The sequence below is a fragment of the Hyperoodon ampullatus genome (genome assembly GCF_949752795.1).
Source record: "Hyperoodon ampullatus genome assembly, chromosome: 7".
Taxonomy (NCBI): Eukaryota; Metazoa; Chordata; class Mammalia; order Artiodactyla; family Ziphiidae; genus Hyperoodon; species Hyperoodon ampullatus.
Window position 1 is genome coordinate 6708723 of NC_136920.1, and position 26869 is coordinate 6735591.

Genomic DNA, 26869 nt, shown 5'->3' on the forward strand with positions numbered 1-26869 from the left:
CACCCCTACCCACACCCAGCCAGACACAGTGAATTAGAACCTCTGGGGTGGCTCTGGAATCTGCATTTTCGTAGCTCCCTGAGGGTTCTCAGGTCCAGTGGGATCTGAAAGCACTGATTACAGGGATGGAACTCCTGGGTTGCAGAAATCTTTGGTCTTGCTTTGCAAAATAAGCTTGTCCGTAGCTGTGGGAGCTGACTGCAGGAATGACCCTCCACTGGCCACGTGTCCACTGAAAGAGTAAATTCGTTATCCAAAGAACACTCCTACATGGAAAATATCTTGCAAGCCCCCTGCCCGTGTAAGTGGTCAGAAGTGTCTCAGGTCAGACAGTTTGCAGGGATGGACAGATGCTGCTTCAGAAGACCCAGGGGGAACTGTCTGCCAGATGCCAGAGAGGGTGGGCTCCAGGGGCCTGGGGCCTCTAGCCAGGCCAGGAGCGCTAACCCAAAAGGGAAGGAGGAATGAGGAGGACATGTGGTTCCTGTCACCCTGACCCCACAGGCCAAGAGGGATGACAGGTCACCAGTGAGGCAACCCCAAGCTGGGCTCTGGCTAGCACGTAGCAGGCAGCGAATGGGCATCAAAATTGTATGGAAAGCTTGTTACAGATGCGGGTTTCTGCACCCCATGCTAGTTAGATGGTTGCAGTCCTCTGGCCACAAACTGGGTGTCTTCAACCATTAGAAATGGATTCTCCCGCAGTTCTGGAAGCTGGAAGTCCAAACTCAAGGGGTCACAGGGCCATGCTCCATCTGAGGCTCCAGGGGAGGGTCCTTCCTCGCTTCTTGTGGCTTCTGGTGTTGCCAGCAATCCTTGGCTTGTAGCTGCATCCCTCTCATCTCTGCCTCTGACCTCACATGCCCGTCTTCCCTCTGTGTGTGTCTGTGCCCAAATTTCCTTCTTCTTATAGGGACACCAGTCACTGGATTTAATGACTACCCTAATCCAGTATGATCTCATTTTAATTTGATTGCATGTCCAAGATTCCATTTCAAATAAGGGCACGTCACAGGCCCCAGGGATTAGGACTTCCACGTAACTTTTTGTAAACACAATTCAACCACACCTGTCAGGTGGAATCATGCACATCTTGCAGACCAGGAAGCTAAGGCTCAGCTCGGCCAGGTGGTGCGACATCCCAGAGCTCACCAACGTCAGGCTGGTGCTCAGCTGCTCTGCATGTCGGCTTTCACTCGGACCTTGGATCGCTCTGGTGGGTTCTCAGTTGAAGCTGGAAAGCTTTACCCTATTGCAGTAGAAGCCACACAGATGCTGGTATCAGAAGGCTTCAGCTTTCCCGGGGCTTCTAGAACTTGACATGAGCATCATCGTTTGTCTATATGCTTGGCTCTTGTCCTCTGTCTTTGCATCAGAAAGTTCTGCTGAAGAAGTGGTCGCCCAGCCCTGCAGGGACTCCAGAAGAGGTTGGGGGTCGCTACCTTCAAGCAGCTGTGATGACTCCAGAAGACAAGACAGACTCACAGTGCACAGCATCCAGCACCAAACGTTGTGCTGTAGACTACGGATACTGTCCCAGTTCATGAAAGGAGGTCCAGGAGTTTGGTGTGGTCAGGGGAAGCTCCCTGGAGGAGGAGTCCTTGAAGGAAGCACTAGCGGACAGGGAGGCCCGAGAGAAAGGACTGCCTGATGGGAGAAGATGGAGGGACAGGTCCACCCAGCAGGGTTCCAGAGGGGGAGGCCGGTGGACATTGGTGGGAGGTGTGTGCCTTGCTAGGAGTGGGGCATAGAACAGGGGTCCTTTTTACACGGCATTCGTTATGGCCAACATTTTATGTTTAATCCTCACACCTCTCTATGGAGACACCCCATTCCCATTTCTTAGATGAAAAAAGTAAGGTTTGGATTCACTCACGGTGCTGCAGCTGCTCCCGGTTTGCTCCCTGCCAAGCCGTGGATTCCCGCTCTGTGGCAACACTGGGCTGGGTGATCCAGGTGATCCCTGGAGAGTGACAGCTGCCTGGAGTCCCAGCCCTAGGGTGACCTGCTGTGGAGGCCCACATTGCTTTTGGAAAATGGGAGAATTCTATATGTACTGTTTTGTAGCCTGCATTGCTTTTTTTTTTTTTTAATTAACACCCTTTATTTTTTAGGACATGTTTAAAGTTACCAAAAAATTGAACTGATAAGACAGAGAGTTCCCATAAACCCCCTTTCTGCTCCTGAGATCCCCCATGAGTGTGGTACATTTTTTACAATTAATGAACTAATATTGATACATGATTATTAACTAAAGTCCATAGTTTATATTAGGGTTCACGTTTTGTGTTGTACATTCTGTGGGTTTTGACAAAGGCATATGGTCATGTGTCCACCATTCCAACAATGTACAGAATGTCATGTTCCACCATTACCATCTCATACAGAGTAGTTGCAATGCCCTAAAAATCTCCTGTGCTGGTCACCCCTCCCTCCCCCAACCCCTGGTGGCCACAGATCTTTTCACTGTCTTCATAGTTTTGCCTTTCCAGAATGTCGTATAGTTGGAATGTATGGAATCATACATTCACTTAATACACTGTCAACATCTTTCCATGTCAAAAAATATCTATCTGACCAACTTAAACGGATTTGTAGTTTTTCACTGGATGGATACATCCCAACAAATTTAAACCAGAATTGAAAAGTTTTCTTTTCTTTGTTGTTTTAAACAGACCTTTGATGGAGATCTTGTACATGCATCTTTGCACATTTGTCCGCTGATTTCACAGGGATAAAGTCCTGGACGAGGAAGTTCTAGGTCAAAGGGATGGTGTGCACGTTTTGAAGGCATTGGATCAACCACCAAGTTGCCTCCTAGGACAACTGGAGGCTCCAGGGGAGAAGCTGGCCCAGGCCCCTCCCCCAGTTTCCAGCGGATGCCGGCTGTCCTTGGCTTGTAGACGCATCGCTTCAATCTCTGCCTCCATCTTCACACGGCCTTCCCTCTGTGTGTCTCTTCTCCCGATAAGGAAACTTATTGTTAGACTTAGAGTCCACCCAGTTAAGCCAGCATGATCTCATACAAGATCTTTAACTTAATTAATCTGCAAAGATCCTTTTTCCAAATGAGGTCACGTTCACAGCGACCAGGGATTAGGGTGTGGACGTATTGATTTGGAGGCCACTGTTCAACTCACTAGAGGTATTTGTCCAGAGAAGAAAGAAGAGGCTTAGACAGGATAATAAGAGACTTTCCCGAAGACATGAGGCCAGGGTGTGCTTCCCCGTGCCCCGTCCCGGCACATATAACCTCACCACAAACTACCGGATTGGGGCTCAGGAAACCTGTTTTAGCTGTTCCATCTCCTGATCATTAAGCATCTACTTTATGAAATGCTGAGTTTATTTTCCTTCTCACATTCTGCTTGTTACTATCTTTACAATGATCTGGGATCCACCGGCCCTTTGAATGATGGATTTGGGTTTGTCTAGAATGGTCACCAAACGCTGAATGTTGTGGAGTCCCGATGACACCGTTGACCCAGGGCTGGCGGTGGGGCCTGCTGGATAAGCCTGTGGGCTCTGTGTGGCCTAGGGCAATGGGCTGCCCTCTTGGAACCTCAGTTTCTTCACCTGTAAAATAGGGATAATAATCTATGTGCCTCGGGAGCTGTTGAGGAAATTGAACGACGCAATGTAAGCTGTGTTCTCAGCCCAGTGTCTCCCACGGACTAAAGCTCAATAACTACTTGCTTTCAATGAAAGTGACATTTTCTGTATTCCCTGACTTATCCTTTTGAATTATTTTTTGAGCTCCCGGCCCTCCTCCCCGTCTCCTAGGGCCTTCCTGCCAGTGCAGGGCGGGTCATACACACAGACTTCCAGCCTGGAGTCCTCTGTATACCCAGCCCCTTCTCCATTGCTTTTTTTTTTTTTTTTTTTTTTTGCGGTACGCGGGCCTCTCACTGTTGTGGCCTCTCCCGTTGTGGAGCATAGGCCCCGGACGCGCAGGCTCAGCAGCCATGGCTCACGGGCCCAGCCGCTCCGCGGCATGTGGGATCTTCCCGGACCGGGGCATGAACCCATGTCCTCTGCATCGGCAGGTGGACTCTCAACCACTGCGCCACCAGGGAAGCCCTCCATTGCTTTTTGTTTTGTTTTTTTTTGTTTGTTTTTTTTGCGGTACGCGGGCTTCTCACTGTTGTGGCCTCTCCCGTTGCGGAGCACAGGCTCCGGACACGCAGGCTCAGCGGCCATGGCTCACGGGCCCAGCTGCTCCGCGGCATGTGGGATCTTCCCGGACCAGGGCACGAACCCATGTCCTCTGCATCGGCAGGCGGACTCTCAACCACTGCGCCACCAGGGAAGCCCTCTCCATTGCTTTTTAACTTCTTTTTTATTCCAAATCCTCATGCCATCGCTGGTGTGTCTGGAGGTGGACGCTAAGTAGGACATTCCATTGGCTTCTCTCTCTCTGGCTCTCTGGCAACTATTGAGTGCCGTGTGGTGTGGGGCCTCTCAGCATCCTCGCTGGTCCCTACTTTCTTCCCCTTGTAACCGAGCTCATTTGTCAGTGGAGGCCCCATTCTTTGGAGAAATAATGTGATCAGGCCCATGGACCCCAGGTCTTTTGATGTCCAGAGCCCGCTACACTTGCCAGATGATGAAGTCAGAGCTAGACAGCACTCCTAAGGGACACACTGGTGGTCTTGCTTTCACCAGGGACTTTCCCAGTGAATCAGACCCCTTGTGGCTCCTAGGGGCCCTGACTGGACCGGGGTGGCTACTATCTTGGGTCATGATCCGTGAAGGCAGTAGGCCCTGCGAGGAGGGGGACCCTCCCTGGGCCTGACTGGACCCCATGGGCATGTAAAGGTGAAAGGCAAGGGAACCAAAGAGAGAACAGTCCTGACAAAGGGTCCCCTGCCGGCCTACAGCTCCACCACACACCCATGAAATGCCAGGGGGGTTCCTTTTTCTAAATGGTGTCTCCAGCATCCTTGGGCTTTAGGTGGGGCTCCCAAAGAGGTCCAGATGACATGGCTAGACTCCAGTGAACACACCTTCAAGATGGCCTAATCAGAGAAGAAACATCTGGAACATTTGGGTTCCATTTGGGAAACCAGAGCCAAAGGGGAGAAAAAAATCAAAATAAAACAGAGCTAAACATAGAGTTATCACGTGGCCCAGCAATTCCTAAGTGTGTCCCCAAAGGGATGAACACAGGTGTTCACACAAAAACTTTGAGCACGTTCACAGCAACATCTTTCACCATTGCCCAAAGGTGGAAACAACCCAAGTACCCGTCACCATGTGAACGGATAAACAAAATGTGGTCCATCCATAGGATGGGCTATTCCTCTGTCCTAAAAAAAATGAAGCCCTGACACAGGCTACCATTCAGATGAACCTGGAAAACATTTTGCTCAGTGAAAGGAGCCAGACTCTGAAAACACCACAAATCATATGATTCCATCTATATGAAATGTCCAGAAAAGGCAAATCCATGGAGACAGAAAGTAGATTACCAGTTGCCAGGTTGGAGGAGTGGAGATGGGGCGTTTTGGGAGGAGGGTGAATGAAAATGTTTTGAAACTAGGAAAAGGTGGTGAATTGTACATTTTAAAATGGTTCATTTTATGTTAGGTAAATTTCACACACACACCAACCCCCCCAAAAAAGAAAAAGAAGAACAGCCAGGAAATACAGAAATGCAAAAATTCTTCAGGGGTGCAAGGCTTTTTTCTGCAGTTTTGGAGGGGTTAAGCCACATCCCTAGGAAGAGTTGTTGGGTGAGCCCTATGGAGCATGACTTTCTTTCAAGGGGACCCAAATGAGCTGGACTGGCCCATCCCAGCTGCAGCTCCAAGGTCCCTTCAGCCCTAGCCCTGGGCTCTTTCTCTAGTGAGTGGTACCCGGGTGACCAAAGGCGGACTCAGGGGCTGCTAAAATGCCCTTCATCTCTCCTTTGTGTGTCCTCCTGGCCCTCCAGGCCCTCCAGAAAAGTCCCTGACTGCTTCCTGCTCAGGTTAATAATTTTTTTTTTTTTTTTTGGTGGTACAGCGGGCCTCTCACTGTTGTGGCCTCTCCCGTTGCGGAGTACAGGCTCCGGATGCGCAGGCTCAATGGCCATGGCTCACGGGCCCAGCCGCTCCGCGGCATGCGGGATCCTCCCAGACCGGGGCACGAACCCGCGTCCCCTGCATCGGCAGGTGGACTCTCAACCACTGCCCCACCAGGGAAGCCCTCAGGTTAATAATTTTTGGCCAGACATCTCAACAGACTTAAAAATGAAGCTTTAGATATGTTAATGGTGACTCCACTGGCATTTATTAATTTTTTAAATATATTTTTTAAAAATTTATTTTTATTTTATTTATTTATTTTTGGCTGTGTTGGGTCCTCATTGCTGCACGTGGGCTTTCTCTAGTTGCGGCGAGCGGGGGCTACTTTTCATTGTGGTGCGCGGGCTTCTTGTTGCACTGGCTTCTCTTGTTGCAGAGCACGGGCTCTAGGCATGCAGGCTTCAGCAGTTGTGGTGAGTGGGCTTCAGTATATGTGGCCCACGGGCTTAGATGCTCTGCGGCATGTGGGATCTTCCCAGACCAGGGATCGAGCCCGTGTCCCCTGCATTGGCAGGCAGATTCTTATCCACTGTGCCACCAGGAAAACTCTCTGCTGGCACTTAAATACTTCATTATAGCCTGGAGAACTGACTCTTCTTTTGTTCAATTTTTCATATAAACAGGCACATTTCCTATTCCTCCTCCTCGCTGCCCACCCCAGTTGGGTTTTTTTTTTCCCCAGTGACCCAGGCTGATCTGAGAGGGGTGCAGGAGGGAGAAAAACCCCAGAGCCATCACTTCCAGGAGGTGGGGTGGCGTGTGGGGCACAGGAGACATTATTTCTTCAGGTTCATGATCTTTTTGGTGGCACCGAATATCTCACTTTAGAAAACCTTCTTATCATGTGATCTGTGGATCTGAAGCATCCCCAAACTGAGATGATGTGACAGACAGACAGATATCGTGGTGGAAGAGGCCAGGGGAGGGGAGGCAGAGAGGAAAGTGGACGGAAAGCAGGAAAGAGAGTGGAGGGAAGAAAGGGCTTGGCTTTGGGTTGTCGCCTGACAAAGACAGAAAGATGCCCCAATGGCCTCGGCTTCTTATGGTTTGAGAACAAGTTACTCTTCCTCAGATTCACAACGAGGAGGATGTGAAAGGGCAAAGTGAGGGGCTTAACCTGAACCCACAAGACAAAATGATAATGGTCACACCAATGTTTGGGTGTCTCTATCGACTGGTCAAACCATGCACCCGACCTGGACGACCCTGTAGGAGACAGGTGGTCCAAAGAACCAACACATCAATATGTCACTAGTTTACTCTTCAGAATTCCCAAGGAATGCCAAGTTACTTGGGAAGCAAGCAAATGGGCAAGCTAAAACGTAACACAGGTACAGTCATAAACTTTGTCTCTTCAGTCTTAATAAGAATAGCAAACATCAATAAACCATCTGCTTTACGCCACACACTCTCCTAAGCATCTTCCATGCATGAATTCAGTCTTCTCCACAGTGCTATGAGTTGGGTGCTTGCACTGTGTACAGGTTACAGATGGGGAAACTGAGGCACAGCAGGGTTAAGAAACTTGCCCGAAGTTACATGGGACAGCAGTGGAGCTGTGATAAATATGCAAATCAGTGAAAAGTATTAATTATGTAAAAGCTTCCTAATAATGCCCTAAATAAGCACTTAATAATAAATGCTGCAGTGGGAGCTGGCATGTGATTAGCCCCTTATGATGCCCCAGCACCACGCGCGGCTGCCTCGCGTTGGGTGTATCACTTAGTGCCTGAGAGATGCTGAGTAAGATGGGAAATTGAACCACCACACAGAGGAGGCAGGGAGGCCTCGGTGCAGGTGAACCTGGAGTCCACATCCGTGGCCCTGCTGCCTGGAATCAGACAGGGGGCTCCCGCAGGCCCCTGCTAAATCTACAAGCTGGTATCACTGGGACTTTTCTTTGCACCTCCTGGTAACAGCGGCCTTCAGCTTGACAGTGGGTTGGATCTCACAGTTCTAGGATCCAAGAGCTGAGCAGACCTAGCCCCCGGCAAACACAGGGGCAGCCCTTTCTTCTTTTCAGTAAGGCAGGAGCCGATTTCTGTTTGCAATCTCAGGCAATCACGACTCCATAGTGGTGAGCAAAGTGGCATTATGAACCCACTTGCAGGGAGTGGAGACTGAGGCTCAGAGAAGCTGAGTGACCTGTCTAAGGTCACTGGGCTAGTGAGGGGCAGGCCTGGGGTCTTTGGCTTCAAGTTCAGGGATGCGTCCACTCTGCCCATCTGGCCTGCGGAGAGAGCAGGGTTGGCTTCATGGGTGAGTGATGCTTGAGTCACACAGGAACCTGTGCTCAGAAGGGCTTGCACTTGATTCCATTTTGCACTTGGCCCCGCGAGTGATGTAGCTGATCAAGGGAAGGAATTTAGTGATGGGCACCTGGGGACCAGGTCCCTAGTCTCAGCTGTCTGCACAGCCTTCCCTGCTGTCTACCTCCGCCTTGGTCTCACCATCTGCAAGAGGAAGAGAACGGGGTGAGGTTAAGATTTTCCAGTGCATATTTCTGGAGCACCAGCTCCTTGGGGCATTGAGACAAAGGTTTCTCGGAAAAGTGAGCCTGTGAAATGGTGCAACCTCTTCTCTCAGAAAAACTCAGGGCAGTTTTGCATATTCAGGCATCTTTGTAGCTTTGCAACAAAAAAGCCTGCCTTTAAAAAAAGGGTGCAGGGGCCAGGGCGGGGGTGGAGGGGAGGTATTTGTGTTTTCTAAACATATTAGATCACCCAAGCTTTTGAAAAAGTGGAGTATGCACAGAGGTCCTTTGAGAGGCAGATCTACCAGGAACACATCAATGATGGAAGAACTGGAAGCCCTGGATGAGGTTCTGGAGGTGGGGAAGTGACCCGAAATGCCCTCTGATTCACCTCTCACCACTCCCTAGTGCCCGGACCCCAAAGAGCAGATCTGAAACAACGTCACTTTGTTAGGGGCTGGCACTCTGAGGGTCCATCCTGCTTGCTTTGGGGTGTCAGTAGGTCCCTTGGCCACATTTAGGGTCACTTCTCAGAGCCCACGACCCCTAGGAATGTTGAAGTTGTCTGGTGCAGGGCGGCGCTGAGGCGGAGGCAGTGTGACCCGCTTGGGTCTGCTGGGTCTTTGAGAGGTGATGCTCCATGGGACCCAATTCTTGCACCATTCCCCTGCCTTAGGATTGGAGGCAAACATCTCTCCCCCCGCCACCTTCTTGGGCTGATGGTGCCGCCGGGAACTTGTGAATTTGACTCTGAACTTTCTAGATGGATTGAAACGGGTTTTGTGAGACCCACCGAGCATTGCTGGCCATTTGGGCATCTTCTTCAGAGAAATGTCTATCTAGATCCTTGGACAATTTGAAAATTAGGATGTCTTTTTATTATTGAGCTGTGTGAATTCTTTTTTTTTTTTTTTTTTTTTTTTAGTGATTAAAGCATTGTATTCAGAGTCAAACAGACCTCAATAAAGCCTGATCATTTTCTTCATATAGCACTGTTTGTTAAGGTAATTTTTTTTAACATCTTTATTGGAGTGTAATTGCTTTACAGTGTTGTGTTAGTTTCTGCTGTATAACAGAGTGAATCAGCGATATGCCTACGTATGTCCCCATATCCCCTCCCTCTTGCGTCTCCCTCCCACCCTCCGTATCCCACCCCTCTAGATGATCACAAACCACAGAGCTGATCTCCCTGTGCCATGCAGCTGCTTCCCACTAGCTATCTAGTTTACATTTGGTAGTGTATATATGTCAATGCTACTCTCTCACTTCATCCCAGCTTACCCTTCCCACTGCCTTTGTCCTCAAGTCCATTCTCTACATCTGCATCTTTATTCCTGCCCTGCCCCTAGGTTCATCAAAACCATTTTTTTTTTAGATTCCATATATATGTGTTAGCATACGGTATTTGTTTTTCTCTTTCTGACTTACTTCACTCTGTAAGACAGACTCTAGGTCCATCCACCTCACTACAAATAACTCAATTTCATTTCTTTTTGTGGCTGAGTAATATTCCATTGTATATATGTGCCACATCTTCTTTATCCATTCATCTGTCGATGGACACTTAGGTTGGTTCCATGTCCTGGCTATTGTAAATAGTGCTGCAATGAACATTGTGGTACATGACTCTTTTTGAATTATGGTTTTCTCAGGATATATGCCCATGAGGGGGATTGCTGGGTTGTACGGTAGTTCTATTTTTAGTTTTTTAAAACCTCCATACTGTTCTCCATAGTGGCTGTATCAATTTACATTCCCACCAATAGTGCAAGAGGGTTCCCTTTTCTCCACACCCTCTCCAGCATTTATTGTTTGTAGATTTTTTTTTTTTTTTTTGCAGTACGCGGGCCTCTCACTGTTGTGGCCTCTCCCGTTGCGGAGCACAGGCTCCAGACGCACAGGCTCAGAGGCCATGGCTCACGGGCCCAGCCGCTCCGCGGCATGTGGGATCTTCCCGGACCGGGGCACGAACCCGTGTCCCCTGCATCGGCAGGTGGACTCTCAACCACTGCGCCACCAGGGAAGCCCTTATTGTTTGTAGATTTTTTGATGATGGCCATTCTGACCGGTGGGAGGTGATACCTCATTGCAGTTTTGATTTGCATTTCTTTAATGATTAGTGATGTTGAGCATCCTATCATGTGTTTGTTGGCAATCTGTATATCTTCTTTGGAGAAATGTCTATTTAGGTCTTCTGCCCATTTTTGGATTGGGTTGTTTGTTTTTTTGATACTGAGCTGCAGGAGCTACTTGTATATTTTGGAGATTAATCCTTTGTCAGTTGCTTCATCTGCAAATATTTTCTCCAATTCTGAGGGCTGTCTTTTTGTCTTGTTTATGGTTTCCTCTGCTGTGCAAAAGCTTTAAGTTTCATTAGGTCCCATTTGTTTATTTTTGTTTTTATTTTCATTTCTCTAGGAGGCGGGTCAAAAAAGATCTTGCTGTGATTTATGTCATAGAATGTTCTGCCTATGTTTTCCTCTAAGAGTTTTATAGTATCTGGCCTTACATTTAGGTCTTTAATCCATTTTTTAAAAATTAATTAATTAATTAATTAATTAATTTTGCCGTGTTGGGTCTTCGTTGCTGCACGCAGTCTTTCTCTATTTGCAGCGAGCAGGGGCTACTCTTTGTTGAGGTGCGCAGGCTTCTCATTGCGGTGGCTTCTCTTGTTGCGGAGCATGGGCTCTAGGCTTGTGGGCTTCAGTAGTTGTGGCAAGTGGGCTCAGTAGTTGTGGCTCACGGGTTCTAGAGTGCAGGCTCAGTAGTTGTGGCACATGGGCTTAGTTGCTCCATGGCAGGTGGGATCTTCCCGGACCAGGGCCGAACCTGTGTCCCCTGAATTGGCAGGCAGGTCCTTAACCACTGCACCACCAGGTAAGCCCCTTTAATACATTTTGAGTTTATTTTTGTGTGTGGTGTTAGGGAGTGTTCTAATTTCATTCTTTTACATGTAGCTGTTCAGTTTTCCCAGCACCACTTATTGAAGAGGCTGTCTTTTCTCCAGTGTATATTCTTGCCTCCTTTATCAAAGATAAGTTGACCATAGGTGCGTGGGTTTATCTCTGGGCTTTCTATCCTGTTCCATTGATCTATATTTCTGTTTTTGTGCCAGTGCCATACTGTTTTGATTACTGTGGCTTTGTAGTATAGTCTGAAGTCCAGGAGCCTGATTCCTCCAGCTCTGCTTTTCTTTCTCAAGATTGTTTTGGTTATTTGGGGTCTTTCGTGTTTCCATACAAATTGTGCAATTTTTTGTTCTAGTTCTGTGAAAAATGTCATTGGTGGTTTGATAGGGATTGCGTTGAATCTGTAGATTGCTTTGGGTAGTATAGTCATTTTCACAGTGTTGATCCTTCCAATCCAAGAACATGGTATATCTCTCCATCTGTTTGTATCATCTTTAATTTCTTTCATCAGAGTCTTATAGTTTTCTGCATACAGGTCTTTTGTCTCCTTAGGTAGGTTTATTCCTAGGTATTTTATTCTTTTCGTTGCAGTGGTAAATGGGAGTGTTTCCTTAATTTCTCTTTCAGATTTTTCATCATTAGTGTATAGGAATGCAAGAGATTTCTGTGCATTAATTTTGTATCCTGCTACTCTAGCACATTCATTGATTAGCCCTAGTAGTTTTCTGGTAGCATCTTTAGGATACTCTATGTATAGTATTTTTGCAAACAGTGACATTTTTACTTCTTCTTTTCCAATTTGGAATCTTTTTATTTCTTTTTCTTCTCTGATTGCTGTGGCTAAAACTTCCTAAACTATGTTGAATAATAGTGGTGAGAGTGGCCAACCTTGTCTTGTTCTTGATTTTAGAGGAAATGACGTCAGTTTTTCACCATTGAGAATGATGTTGGCTGTGGGTTTGTCATATCTGGCCTTTATTATATTGAGGTAGGTTCCCTCTATGCCTACTTTCTGGAGAGGTTTTTTTTTATCATAAATGGGTGTTGAATTTTGTCAAAAGCTTTTTCTGCATCTATTGAGATTATCATATGATTTTTATCCTTCAATTTGTAAATATGGTGTATCACATTGATTGATTTGCATATATTGAAGAATCCTTGCATTCCTGGGATAAACCCCACTTGATCATGGTGTATAATCCTTTTAATGTGCTGTTGGATTCTGTTTGCTAGTGTTTTGTTGAGGATTTTTGCATCTATGTTCACCAGAGACATTGGACTGCAGTTTTCTTTTTTTGTGACATCTTTGTCTGATTTTGGTATCAGGGAGATGGTGGCCTTGTAGAATGAGTTTGGGAGTGTTCCTCCCTCTGCTATATTTTGGAAGAGTTTGAGAAGGATAGGTGTTAGCTCTTCTCTAAATGTTTGATAGAATTCGCCTGTGAAGCCATCTGGTCCTGGGCTTTTGTCTGTTGCAAGGTTTTTAATCACAGTTTTAATTTCAGTGCTTGTGATTGGTCTATTTATATTTTCTATTTCTTCCTGGTTCAGTCTCAGAAGGTTGGGCTTTTCTAAGAATTTGTCCATTTCTTCCAGGTTGTCCATTTTATTGGCATATGATTGCTTATAGTAATCTCTCATGGTCCTTTGTATTTCTGCAGTGTCAGTTGTTACTTCTCCTTTTTCATTTCTAATTCTGTTGATTTGAGTATTCTCCCTTTTTTTTCTTGATGAGTCTGGCTAATGGTTTATCAATTTGTCTATCTTCTCAAAGAGCCAGCTCTTAGCTTTATTGATCTTTGCTATTGTTTCCTTCATTTCTTTTTCATTTATTTCTGATCTGATCTTTATGATTTCTTTCCTTCTGCTAAATTTGGGTGGGGGGTTGTTCTTCTTTCTCTAATTGCTTTAGGTGTAAGGTTAGGTTGTTTATTTGAGATTTTTATTGTTTCTTGAGGTAGGGTTGTATTGTTATAAACTTCCCTCTTAGAGCTGCTTTTGCTGCATCCCATAGATTTGGGGTCATCTTGTTTTCATTGTCATTTGTTTCTAGGTATTTTTTGATTTCCTCTTTGATTGCTTCAGTGATCTCTTGGTTATTTAGTAGTGTATTGTTTAGCCTCCATGTATTTGCATTTTTTACAGATTTTTCCCTGTAATTGATATCTAGTCTTATGATGTTGTGGTCGGAAAAGATACTTGACAAGATTTCAATTATCTTAAATTTACCAAGGCTAGATTTGTGACCCAAGATATGGTCTATCCTGGAGAATGTTTCATGAGCACTTGAGAAGAAATTATATTCTGTTGTTTTTGGATGGAATGTCCTATAAATATCAATTAAGTCCGTCTTGTTTAATGTGTCATTTAAAGCTTGTGTTTCCTTATTTATTTTCATTTTGGATGATCTGTCCATTGGTGAAAGTGGGGTGTTAAAGTCCCCTACTATGATTGTGTTACTGTCGATTTCCCCTTTTATGGCTGTTAGCATTTGCCTTATGTATTGAGGTGCTCCTATGTTGGGTGCATAAATAATTACAATTGTTATATCTTCTTGGATTGATCCCTTGATCATTATGTAGTGTCCTTCCTTGTCTCTTGTAACAGTCTTTATTTTAATAGACCCTATTTTGTCTGATATGAGAATTGTTACTCCAGCTTTCTTTTGATTTCCATTTGCATGGAATATCTTTTTTCATCCCCTCACTTTCAGTCTGTATGCATCCCTAGGTCTGAAGTGGGTCTTTTGTAGACAGCATATATACGGGTCTTATTTTTGTATACATTCACCCAGTCTATGTCTTTTGGTTGGAGCATTTAATCCATTTACATTTAAGGTAATTATCGATATGTATGTTCCTATTACCATTTTCTTAATTGTTTGGGGGTATTTTGTAGGTCTTTTCCTTCTCTTGTGTTTCCTGCCTAGAGAAGTTCCTTTTGCATTTGTTGTAAAGCTGGTTTGGTGATGCTGAATTCTCTTAACTTATGCTTATCTGTAAAGGTTTTAATTTCTCCATCAAATCTGAAGGTGATCCTTGTTGGGTAGAGTAATCTTGGTTGTAGGTTTTTCCCTTTCATCACTTTAAATATGTCCTGCCACTCTCTTCTGGCTTGCAGAGTTTCTGTTGAAAAATCAGCTGTTAACCTTATGGGGATTCCCTTATATGTTATTTGTTGCTTTTCCCTTGCTGCTTTTAATACTTGTTCTTTGTATTTAATTTTTTTTTTTTTTTTTTTTTTTTTTTTTGCGGTACGCGGGTCTCTCACCGCTGTGGCTTCTCCCGTTGCGGAGCACAAGCTCCGGACGCGCAGGCCCAGCGGCCATGGCTCACGGGCCCAGCTGCTCTGCGGCATGTGGGATCTTCCCGGACCGGGGCACGAACCCGTGTCCCCTGCATCGGCAGGCAGACTCTCAACCACTGCGCCACCAGGGAAGCCCTGTATTTAATTTTTTAAATAAATTTATTTTTATTTTTGGCTGTGTTGGGTCTTTGTTGCTGCATGCAGGTTTTCTCTAGTTGCGGCAAGCGGGGGCTACTCTTCATTGCGGTGTGCAGGCTTTTCATTGTGGTGGCTTCTCTTGTTGGGAGCACGGGCTCTAGGTGCGCAGGCTTCAGTAGCTGTGGCACACAGGTTCAGTAGTTGTGGCTCGTGGGCTCTAGAGTGCAGGCTCAGTAGTTGTGGCACACGGGCTTACTTGCTCTGCAGCATGTGAGATCTTTCCAGACCAGGGCTCGAACCCATGTCTCCTGCATTGACAGGCTGATTCTTAACCACTGTGCCACCAGGAAAGCCCCTGTATTTAATTTCTGATAGTTTGATTAATATATGTCTCGGCATGTTTCTCTTTGGGTTTATCCTATATGGTACTCTCTGTGCTTCCTGGACTTGATTGACTACTTCCTTTCCCATGTTAGGGAAGTTTACAACTATAATCTCTTCAAATATTTTCTCAGATCCTTTCTTTTTCTCTTCTTCTTCTGGGACCCCTATAATTCAAATGTTGGTGCATTTAATGTTCTCCCAGAGGCCTCTGAGGCTGTCCTCAATTCTTTTCATTCTTTTTTCTTTATTCTGCTCCCTGGCAGTGAATTCCACCATTTTATCTTCCAGCTTACTTATCCGTTCTTCTGCCTCAGTTATTCTGTTATTGATTCCTTCTAGAGTATTTTTAATTTCAGTAATTGTGTTGTTCATCACTTTTTGTGTTTGTTCTTTTGTTCTTCTAGATCCTTGTTAAATGTTTCTTGTATTTTCTCCATTGTGTTTCTGTGATTTTGGATCATCTTTACTATCATTACTCTGAATTCCTTTTCAGGTAGGTTGCCTACTTTGTCTTCGTTTATTTAGTCTTGTACGTTTTTACCTTGTTCCTTCATCTATAACATTTTTTTTGTCATTTCATTTTTTTTGATGGGTGGTGCTGTATTCCTGTCTTACTGGTTGTTTGGCCTGAGACGTCCAGCACTGGAGTTTGCAGGCAGTTGGATAGAGCTGGGTCTGGGTGCTGAGATGAGGAACGCCAGGAGGCCTCACTCCGATTAATATTCTCTGGGGTCTGAAGTTCTCTCTTAGTGCAGTGGTTTGGACTCAGAGCTCTCACCACAGGAACTCGGGCCCAACCTCCGGCCTGGGAACCAAGATCCCACAAGCTTCGTGGCATGGTAAAAAAAAAAAAAAAGAAGAAGAAAGAAAGAGAAAAAGGAGCAGTACAATATCAAAGAATAAAAACAAAATAAAAATAGAAAGATAAAAATATATTAGGCAAAATAAAACTAATTGAAACAACTGCAACAAGGTAAAATAAAACCACAACAGAAAAAAAAAGGGTGGGGGGGAACAAGCCAAAAGAAGAGAACAATAACAAAGTATAAAGAATAAAGTAAAATTAGAAAAATAAAAGATTTATTAGGAAAAATAAAAATATAAAATAATCCACAACAATGAATCAACAAGGTAAAACAGAACCCTGATCTAAAAGAGGATAAAAGAAAAGAAAAAAAAAAAGCCTTGGCTATGGGGGTGGAGTTTAGGCAAGGGGTGGAACTTAGGCAGGGGCAGGGTTTAGGGTGGGGTGGGACCAAGGCGGGTGGGGGGGTGACGTTTGAGCGTGGGGTGGGGCCTAGGCAGGGCGACGTTGAAGCATGTGGCGGGGCCTCTGCTTAGGACCTGCACAGAAGGGGAGAGGCAGCACCTCGAAAGGAGGGTCTCTGGAGTGTGGGGTTCCAGAGTTTGGAGGTAAGGCCCTGGGTGAGGGTGTGTGGGTGGGGTTTAGGCCCAGTGTGTTGGAGGGGGTCTCAGAGGGGGTCTCCGAGTGTAGAGGTGGGGCCCTGGGTGGGGGGTAGGGGTGGGGCTTGGGCTCTGCATGGCAGGAGGGAGGCTCCGAGGGCAGAGGATTAGGCCCGGGACCCCAACAGGCTTCCTGGTGCCTAAGTGGGCAGGGAAAGCGCTGGCGGCCTTCCCTTCCGTTCCTCCACGTCTCCCCCAGGGTTTCCCCCATCACCGCTGGACCCCCTAACCATGGGTGGGTCCCGCTGGGTCTAGGAACTCCTCCCCTCCCCCAGCCAGCCCTCAGGGGTGCCGGTCCCGGAGGTCCGGCCTTTACTTTTGCTCCCCCTTCCATCCCTCCCACTCCCTCAGGACCCGCACGGCTGGAGGGGGGCCTTGGTGGGCAGAGGATCCGGCCTGGGATCTCAGCAAGTTCCTGGGCGCCCAAGTGGGCAGGGGAAATCTGGCCACGCTCCCTTTTGATCCTCTGCCCTCCCAATGGTCCCCCAATTTCCCCCTTCAGGCGTGGGGTCCCTTCCCCTCCCCCAGCCGCCCCTCAGGGAAGCCAGTCCTGTCCCGCCTCCACTTCTCCTTCCCACTTACTCTCCCCCCACTCCCCACGTCCTATCCGGTCGCTGAGGGTTCCCCCCGCCCCCTTAGGTGTCCGTGGTCCACCACTGGTGCCTGCTAGGTGCCCTAGTTGTGCGGAGACGCGAATTCTGCATCCTCATAGTCCACCATTTTGATTACGCCCTCTGAATTCTTTTTTTTTTTTTTTTTTTTTTGCGGTACACGGGCCTCTCACTGTTGTGGCCTCTCCTGTTGCGGAGCAGAGGCTCCGGACACACAGGCTCAGCGGCCATGGCTCACGGGCCCAGCCGCTCCGCGGCACGTGGGATCTTCCCGGACCAGGGCACAAACCAATGTCCCCTGCATCGGCAGGCGGACTCTCAACCACTGCGCCACCAGGGAAGCCCTGAATTCTTTATATAGTCCAGATGAGTCCCTTATCAGAAAAATGATTTGGAAATATTTTCTCCTCCGTGGATTGCCTTTTCACTTTCTTAAAGCAAAAGTTTTCGCATTGGGAATTGTCTGGCCGTCTGGCGGTTAGGACTCTGCACCACTCTCACTGCTGAGGGCGTGGGTTCAATCCCTGGTTGGGGAACTAAGATCCCACAAGCCACATGACACAGCCAAAAAAAAAAAAAAAAAAAAAGTCCAATTTATCTATTTTTTTCCTCTCGTTGCTCGTAGTTCTGCGGAAGATTTTACTGAAGACTGTTGCAAAGCTAAACGCAGGCTTGGAAACAGTTGGTTTCATGGGGGAGGATGAGGGTCCTCAGCCTGGTACCCCAGCTCTGAGCACAGAGCCCTCCCCCACAGCCCCTTCTGAGGCCCCCTCCACCTGTGACCTGGCCCCTCTCCATCCCATCCTCTGCCTGGTCTTTCTCTCAGCCCTTTAGGCTCCCTCTGTTGGGTGGGTCCGCCTCCTCCTCCTTCCTTGAATTTTGGTGGTAAACTCTCACTCATTCATTCATCCATTCATTCATTCACCTGTGTATTATCAAAAAGACACCTGGCACTGTTTAAGTCTCTGGGAATGCAGTGGCAAAAACAACAAAACAAACCAGGACACCTTAGCCTGCCAGAATATCCTCTCCAGAGGGGATACAGACAGTTGGAGGTACCCCTTCTTGGAAGAGCCTCTCCTTGATACTGACCAGGGTTCTTGACCTTCCCCAATCAATAGAAATTGATCAGAGGCCAGACAAGAAATTCAGGCAAGGCATTATTGGGGCTCCTGTGGCTGCAGGGGGGAGTGAGAACAGGTTCCCTTGCTCGCCCACTCGCTGGAGTAGGGGGCAAGCTGGTTCCTCATACAGGGTGAGTGTGGGGTGGGTCCAGGGGTCAGGCCAGAGGCGGTCTGCCAACCCCTTTGGTGGTGGTGTGTGCAGGGGGCATATGCAGTATCCTGCTTTTGCTCCCGGCTCTTTAGAAGTGGCAGTCGGGTTTTTGGTCTTTTTGTATCTTCTTGTCCATAATTTGCCCCAACTGCACATGCACGCAGTTATTTTTAGTCCCTTTATAGTTCCTTTGTATTTTGTTGCTCAAGGAGACGTTTGTTCAGATGTAAGCACTGCAGCAAAGGGTCCCAGGTCTCAGCCTGTCTCATTCTGACCTCCCCTCCCCTCCCCTCCCCTGCCCCGTGCACCCCCAGTTAACATCACTGCTACACTGGGCACGTGGACAAGTGGCAACAGCAGCTCTCACAGCAAATGCTGTTATTTATTTCCTTAGCAGTCTTCCTTATTAGATCACTTATTTCTTGAGGACAAGGACCATTCAGACATCCTGAAGTCCCAGAATCAGGTCCTGGCACTTACAGTTAAGACATCTTCACCCAATTCTGGTTCCTTACGAATCAGGTCAACTGAATGCACGCATTTTTTCTAAGGGTCATTGTTTACATGCCGGGGCCCTGTGTTGGCACGCTCCTGGAGTGGTTTTACTTGCTATAAGATGGAAAATGTTGTGATAAGTGTTGCTGTTTTTAAAATAAAACGAGAGTAAAATACGGCTAACCATATTTGGAAAAAAAAACCCAAAACAAAGGTTCAAATAGCATTTTGAGTTGGATGGCCAGAATAATTAAATTTGCATCATTTCTGCGAAAAATAATTCATCGTTGAGAACATCCAACTTACTCACAGTACTTCAAACTATTGATTAAAATAAAATAGATACCAAACCTCTCATTGTACCTATTTTAATAACAGAATCATAATGAGTGTAAACTATTTCAAGGAAAGAGGCGTTTGTGAGTCACGCCTGTCAAAATGTTCTGGGGGGATTCATGGGATCCCGGAGGCCCTGTTGCCGATGGGCAGGGTGGCTGGTGGTGCCAGCTGGAAGCTGAGATTAAAGTGCATAACTAAGCCCTCCACTGATTTTTCAGGAAAATTCCTTAACAGACAATGGGAAAATCATTCATTTTCTTCCTTGAGCAAATGTGGGACAGCCCTGGGAGCCTGCAGACCAGAGGGAAGGGAAGACTTCCTGGGCCTATGGACGGTCACGGAGACCAGCCTTCAGAGCACCCATGGGTGAGTGCAGAATTTAGACAACAAATGGTCATTTGGTCAACTTGGGGCTGTCTCTTCCTAGAACTGGCTGAGCTGGCTGTTTGTCCATTGCACTGCTGCATCCGAGCCTGGCAAACCAAGGAAACCTGTGTATGCCTCTGCCTCCCGGGGCCTCTAGCTGGAGAATGAGGGGGGAAGGAGGCTACACAGGTGAAATTCTCCTCTCGAGGTCTTGAATGCCGCCAGTGAGGGCCCTACATGGTGCTCTTCTGACTTTGTCAGAGCAAAAGGGATATCAGATTCCTTAACAACACGGGCATCTCAGCCTCAGCAAAAGCTCTCAGACCCATAATCTGCTCACTCAGACACAGAGAGAGCCAGGAATGGGCCCTGCATGCTGCTTTAAAATTCTAGGGTCTCCGATAAGGGATTAATATCCAACATATATAAACAGCTCATAGAATTCAACATCAAAAAAAATAAAATAAACGAAGAAAACCAAACAACCTGATTGAAAAATGGGCAGAAGAACTGAATAGACATTTTTCCAAAGGGGAAATGCAGATAGCCAACAGGCACATGAAAAGATGCTCAACATCGCTAATCATCAGGGAAATGCAAATTAAAACCACATTCTCGCACCTGTCAGAATGGCTGTCATCAAAAAGATGATACCAGCATTTCACAAAGAAATGTTGATGAGGATGTGGAGAAAAGGGAACCCTCATACACCATTGGTGGGAATGCAAATTTGTATAGCAAGTGTGGAAAACAGCATGGAGGTTTCTCAAAAAGCTAAACATAGAACTACCATATGACCCAGCAATTCCACACTTGGTTATATATCCAAAAAAACAAAAGCACTAATTTGTAAAGATACAGGCACCCCAATGTTCATAGCAGCATTATTTATAGTAGTCAAGACATGGAAGCAACCTCAGTGTCTATCAACAGATGGATGGGTAAAGAAGATGTGGTGTATACATATACAATGGAATACTACTCAGCCATAAAAAGAATGAAATGTTGCCATTTGCAATAACATGGATGGGCTTGGAGGGCATTGTGCTAAGTAAGATAAGTCAGACAGAGAAAGACAAATCCTGGATGACATCACTTATATATGGAATCTAAAAATTACAACAAACTAGTGAATATAACAAAAAAGAAACAGACTCAAAGAAACAGAGAACAAACTAGTGGTTACCAGTGGGGAGAGGGAAGGGGGAGGGGCAACGTCACGGTAGGAGAGTAAGAGGCACCAACTATCAGGTATAAAATAAGCTACAAGGATATATTGTACAACACGGGGAATGTAGCCAGTATCTTATAATAACTATAAATGGAGTATAACCTTTAAAAATTGTGCATCACTATACTGTACACCTGTAACATTTAATACTGTGCAGCAACTATACTCCAGTAACACATTCTCTGGTCTTAATAGCCATCAGGAAAACGTGAAGCAAATGCAAGAGCTCACCCCCATCAAGACGGCTAGAATCTTAAAGACAGTAACAAGTGTTGGCGAGGATGAGGATGTGGAGAAACGGGAACCCTCATACGCCACTGGTAGGAACGTGCAGTGTTGCAGCCACTGCGGAAAACAGTCTGGCAGCTCCTCAAAGAGTTAAACGTAAGAGTTACCATATGAGCCAGCTATTATACTCCTGGATACAGACCCAAGAGAAAGGAAAACATATGTCCTCACAAAAGCCTGTATATAAATGTCCTTAGCAGCACAAGTCCCAATAGTCAAAAAGTGAAAACAATCCCGGTGTCCACTGAGGGATGAATGGATGAACAAATTGTGCTCTCTCCATTCGAGGGAATATTATTCAACCACAAAAGGAATGAAGCCCTGACACTCGCTACAATGTGGATGATCCTTGAAAACCTTCTGTCAAGTGAAAGAAACCAGACAAAAAGGACCACATATGGTATGATTTCATTTCTATGAAAAGTCCAGAATTGGTAAATCCGTAGAGACAAAGTAGATCCCTGGTTGCCAGGAGGAGATTCGGGGGAGGGGGGATTGAGAAGTGATGCTCTGAGGAGGGGGATAATGAAACTGTTCTAAAATTCACTGTGATGATAGATGCACAACTCTGTTGAATATACTAAAAGCCATTGAATTGTATACCTTAAAATGGTGAACTGTTTAAAGTAAAGAATCCATAGGTCTGGCTGTGATGAGAACTCTCTCACATAAAATGAGGTTTAGTGCTTCACGTCAACTGTAGGAAAAAACGTGGCGGAGGCCAATATGGAGAGATTTGCCCAAGAAGCGGTTTTGGAAATGCCCAAGAGTTTCCCAGCATCGTGCGGGCTCCAAGAACGCTTAGTGGGTAAGGTCTCTCTTTGGGGTGCATTCCTGACCCACGCATTGGGACTGCTCTTCTGGGACTGGGGTGGGCTTGCCCTCGGCCATCCACACTACTATGGCCAGGTGCTCTCATCTTCATGGGTGTGCACTCCGAGCTTCCTGGTTGCTTATTTATTGAGGACCTGCTGTGTCCAAGGCAGGGTGTGGGATGGGCTGGGTGCTGGGGCACCAGTAGATACAATGTGGGCATGGGTGCACCCTCACAAGCTTCCACTCCAGCTCAGTGGCCCCATCTGTGCTCAGGTGAGAAATGCCAAACTGAGGCCACTGCTGGGGTCCAGCCTTCACCCTTGACTTCGTAGCTCTGAGGTCCAGCTATGAGATGCTGCTCCTAAGACAGAAACTTCCAGGCAAGTGGCGTGGGCTTCCCGGCATCAGAAGGAAGCAGAGTGACACTGACATGGAGGAACTGGACCATGTCCCCTTTGCCTCCTTATGGAGCAGAGTGAGAGGAACTGCTTTCTTGGAGCCTTTCTCACTCACCCTGTGGGCTGCGTAACCAGACATTGGATGCTGTCTGGCAGCCGCAGTCCTGAGGCCACCCCCATGCAGCAGGTGTGCTGGAGTTTTCTCTGGAGTCACCACTGTTATCAAGCCTCCTGATGCAGTCAGGGTCACCCTGAAAGCCCAGTGTGCTCATCCTTATGGTGTTAGGGGTGTCTGTGGTCAAGCAGCAGTCGCCGTAAGTAGGAATCCACACAAACCTCTCTCCCATGTGGAGCAGGCTGCAGACAGCTGGGGGCACTGGGGGTGGGGTGGGGGGAGGAATCAGGGCCAGGGGGAGGGACACAGGGGACAATGTGGGCCTGGTCATGGACTGGAGGAGGGGGCTGTCTCTGGCTCCTTCAGAGAGGGCAGGAGAGCATAGAGGTCACGGGGTGCTGGGGAAAGCGCTGGCAGGGAGTCAGGGGACCAGGTTCTAGGCACCGCCCCTTTACCTCCTTGCTCCTTGCCTACTACTGGCCGACGACCCACCGATCTCACTCCCTACTGTTGAACGGGACAGATAAGAGCCCACATGATGGTGGCAACATCTGCTGTGGCTGCTGTCTGGTTGCTCTGCGGACAAAGCATGCCACCCTCACTCCAGGTGGACAGTCAAGCTCTGGTCTGGGTCGGGCCCCAGTGCTAAACGTGTCATCCACTGTGGCCCAGTCACCCCAACTCTGCACCTGTCTCCTCCATGACAGAACCTGGAGGCTTGAATGCGCCTTAGAGCATGTGTACGGTGGGACCCCAGCCAACCCAGCAGGCCGAGGAGGACCCTGGACTGTAGTCTTCAGGTTCACGGGGACCCTGTCCACCCTAAGCACCACCTGAGTCCTGGAGGCTGCTGTGGTGGGTCCGGAGTCTGGAGGAGGGGCTTGGTAGTGGGTGGGATCAGGCGTGGGGCGGGCCTTTAAGGGGTGGGGCCTGGAAACCTACCTGAACAAGTTTCTGCTGAGGTTTGGAGGCACCTTGAGCATGAAAGGTCTGAAGCTGGATTTTGCAGGGGTGGAGCTGTCTGGGGGTGGGGCTACCTGGGGCTGGAGCTGGCCCCATCCCCCCAAATCCATAGGACTAGCCCAAGGTCAGGACCTGAGATAAGGTCCCCCGTGGCTGGGCCCTGACAACCTTTTCCAGTTAGCTTCGGGTGCCTGGCCTTGACTGACCTCTGAGTTGCCCCAGCTTGGAACGTGAGGGGCTGACTTTGGGCCTTCTTAGGGTCAGGACCCCAGCTTTGGCCTAGAACCTTCCATCAGAACCCCAGCCTTACTCTCTCCCAGCATTCTAGGTCCCCATGCATTCAACCAGTCATTCAACAAACATTTGTGGCCATGCAGGCAGGGAACACAGCTCTAGACAAGATACACTCAGTCCTGGCCCTGGGCTCTTACCTTCTAGGGAGAGACAGACAATAAGGAGAAAAGGTGAGGAAGGAAGGGACATGCCTGGGAGAGAAGGAAGAGCTCTGAGGCCTGGGGGCTGGAGAAGCGGCCCCGTAGCTGACAGACCAGGATCTGGTGACACTCCCAGGAGCTGGGCAGGAAGGTGAGCACCCTTGGACTCCCAGACACACATTTTGCTGAGAAGTGCCCGGGTCCCCAGGATCCTAGGCCTGAAAACACCCTGCACTCCCGGGCTTCACGCCAGAAAGCAGATAAAGACTTCCTGCCAGAGGATTTAGGAGAGGAAACAGAAGCGTTTACTGGTGTTCTCGCCGGTCACTTACCTTTATTACATTCTTCAATCACATGGACAGTCTGTTCCTCAGTCCCGAAAAGGCAAATGGCTGCTGCAGTGCTCGTGACCGGCTCCAGCTGTGGGGAGAGTGTGGCCACACCTGGAGGCCCTGCCCAAGCAGGGCAGGGAGCAGGGTGGGCTCAGATGCTGTCTCCTGCATTTTCATTTGGAGATGTTAGACCAGCATTAAAAGGAGGTTCTTAAGAAGAAAGCACAAGCTCTCTGATTCATCATCCACCCGACACAATTTTGTTTTCACTTCTTAGCTCCTGTTCTTTACCTTCCAGCTATGTGCTCCAGCTCAGCTGCATAGGCTGGGGCTTCCAGCAGGAATAAAATGCTGTTCCCTATTCTGGGATGATGTCTTGGCCCAGGGAGGGGACACACAGATGAACAGATCTTGGTGGGCTCCCTCAGGGCCCAGGTTGTGCAGGACTTGGTCCAATTGGACGTTCAGGATGACCTGGAAGAGACACACTGTGCTCAGTCTTCAAGAACAGTTGAGAGCTTGCCAGGTGAGAAAGATGGAAAAGCATTTGGGGCAAAGGGAATACCATGAACAAAACATGGAAACAGCATTAGAGTCCAGGCATCATTTACTCATTTGGAATGAGAAAAGCAGGGCAGGCAGGGTCTTGACCTGAACAAGACAGTAGGAGGCTGCTTCTGAAGGGCAACCCCAGGGCAGCACCTGTCTCTGTTTGCCACGTGGGAATTTGGCCCAGTGTTGGCTGATCTTTATATTTTTAAGAGAAACTACAAATCTGGACATTTATGTGAAATCTCTGGACTTTTAAATGTTACCCAACAGTTAGAATTAAAAATAAAATGTAGGCCAACCAAACCGTGTCTTCAGGTGAAACTTACAGTCTGGGCAACCTTGCATCCTGAATCTTGTCTTTTTTTTTTTTTAATTATTTTTTTGCGGTACGCGGGTCTCTCACTGTTGTGGCCTCTCCTGTTGAGGAGCACAGGCTCCGGACGCGCAGGCTCAGCAGCCATGGCTCACGGGCCCAGCCGCTCCGCGGCATGTGGGATCTTCCCAGACTGGGGCACGAACCTGCGTCCCCTGCATCGGCAGGCGGACTCTCAACCACTGCGCCACCAGGGAAGCCCCTGAATCTTGTCTTTGCATTGAGAATTGCAATTATAGTACATGTGCAATTTTTCCCCACTTAACATGTTATGAATATTTTCCATGTTTATGTAATCTTTTAAAAGCCATTTACAGTGATGACATAATGTTCTGGACATGTCATGATTTGCTTTACATTTTCCTCCTGTTAGAAATCAAGGTTTCGGGGAGGAGTTTTAGACCCATTCTCACCCTGGTTTATCGTTTCGTTTTCCCTAGGTGGGCAGTACAGAAATGGAACGATGGAGAAATGTCAGATGTACCTTACCTGCCCGCCTCCTGAGAGCCTCAGAGATCTTGGGATTTCAGTGCAAGAAGGGACTTAAGGATCATTGGTGCCCATCCTTTTGTTTTTCAGGTGAGGCAACTCAGGCCTTGTTCAAGGTCCCAAGGCAAGTGTATAATAATCCCTTTATGGTGAAAATGACCAAATTTCACTGAAATACATTAAAGAAAAGTTAAACTGTCATTTTTTTCTGTACTGGAACTGTACTGAATCTATAAACAATTTTGGGGAGAACAAACACCTTTATGATATTGAGTCTTTTATCCCAAAAATGCTGCATAAAGACACATTTTTGTTGTATTTACTCTTGTATTTACTCTTAGGTTATTTAAGCATATGTATATATTTCTGTTTGTTTGTTTTTGTTGCTATTATAAACGGCACCTGTAAAATTTGTGTTTTATAACAAATTGTTGCAGCTTTATTAGAAATGTAGTTGAGTTTTGTGTATTTGTTTTGTGTCCATATACCTTACTTAACTCTCTTATTAATAATTTCCACAGGTCTTTTTTGGGTTTTGAGACAATATTTCATCCACAACTAATAACAATTTTTTCTCTACCTTCTTTTATATTTCTTTTTCATGTCTTGTTGCATAGGTTAGGACCGTGAGTTTGATGTTACATAGAAGTGTATGATACTTGATCTTAAAAGGAATTCTTTCAGCATTGCTCCATTAAGTATGATGATTTTTGTAGGTGTTTTTGATAGATGCTCTTTATCATATTAAAGAAGTTCTCTTCTATTCTTGTTTTACTAAGATTTTTTAAACCATGATTGAATATTGAATTTTACTGACTGCTTATTTTTGGCATTTATTAAGACCCTCATTTTTTTTTTCTCCTTTGATCTATTCTTGTGGTAAATTACATTAATAGATTTTCTAAACCAATCTTGTATTGCTGAGATAAACCTAACTTAAATGTGACTTATTACTAAATATTTAGGACTCTAAATTTCCTTTTAAGTGTTGTGTTACTGTGTCTTAGTTAACTTGTTTAACAAAAAGCCACAGATGAGTGGCTTAAGTAA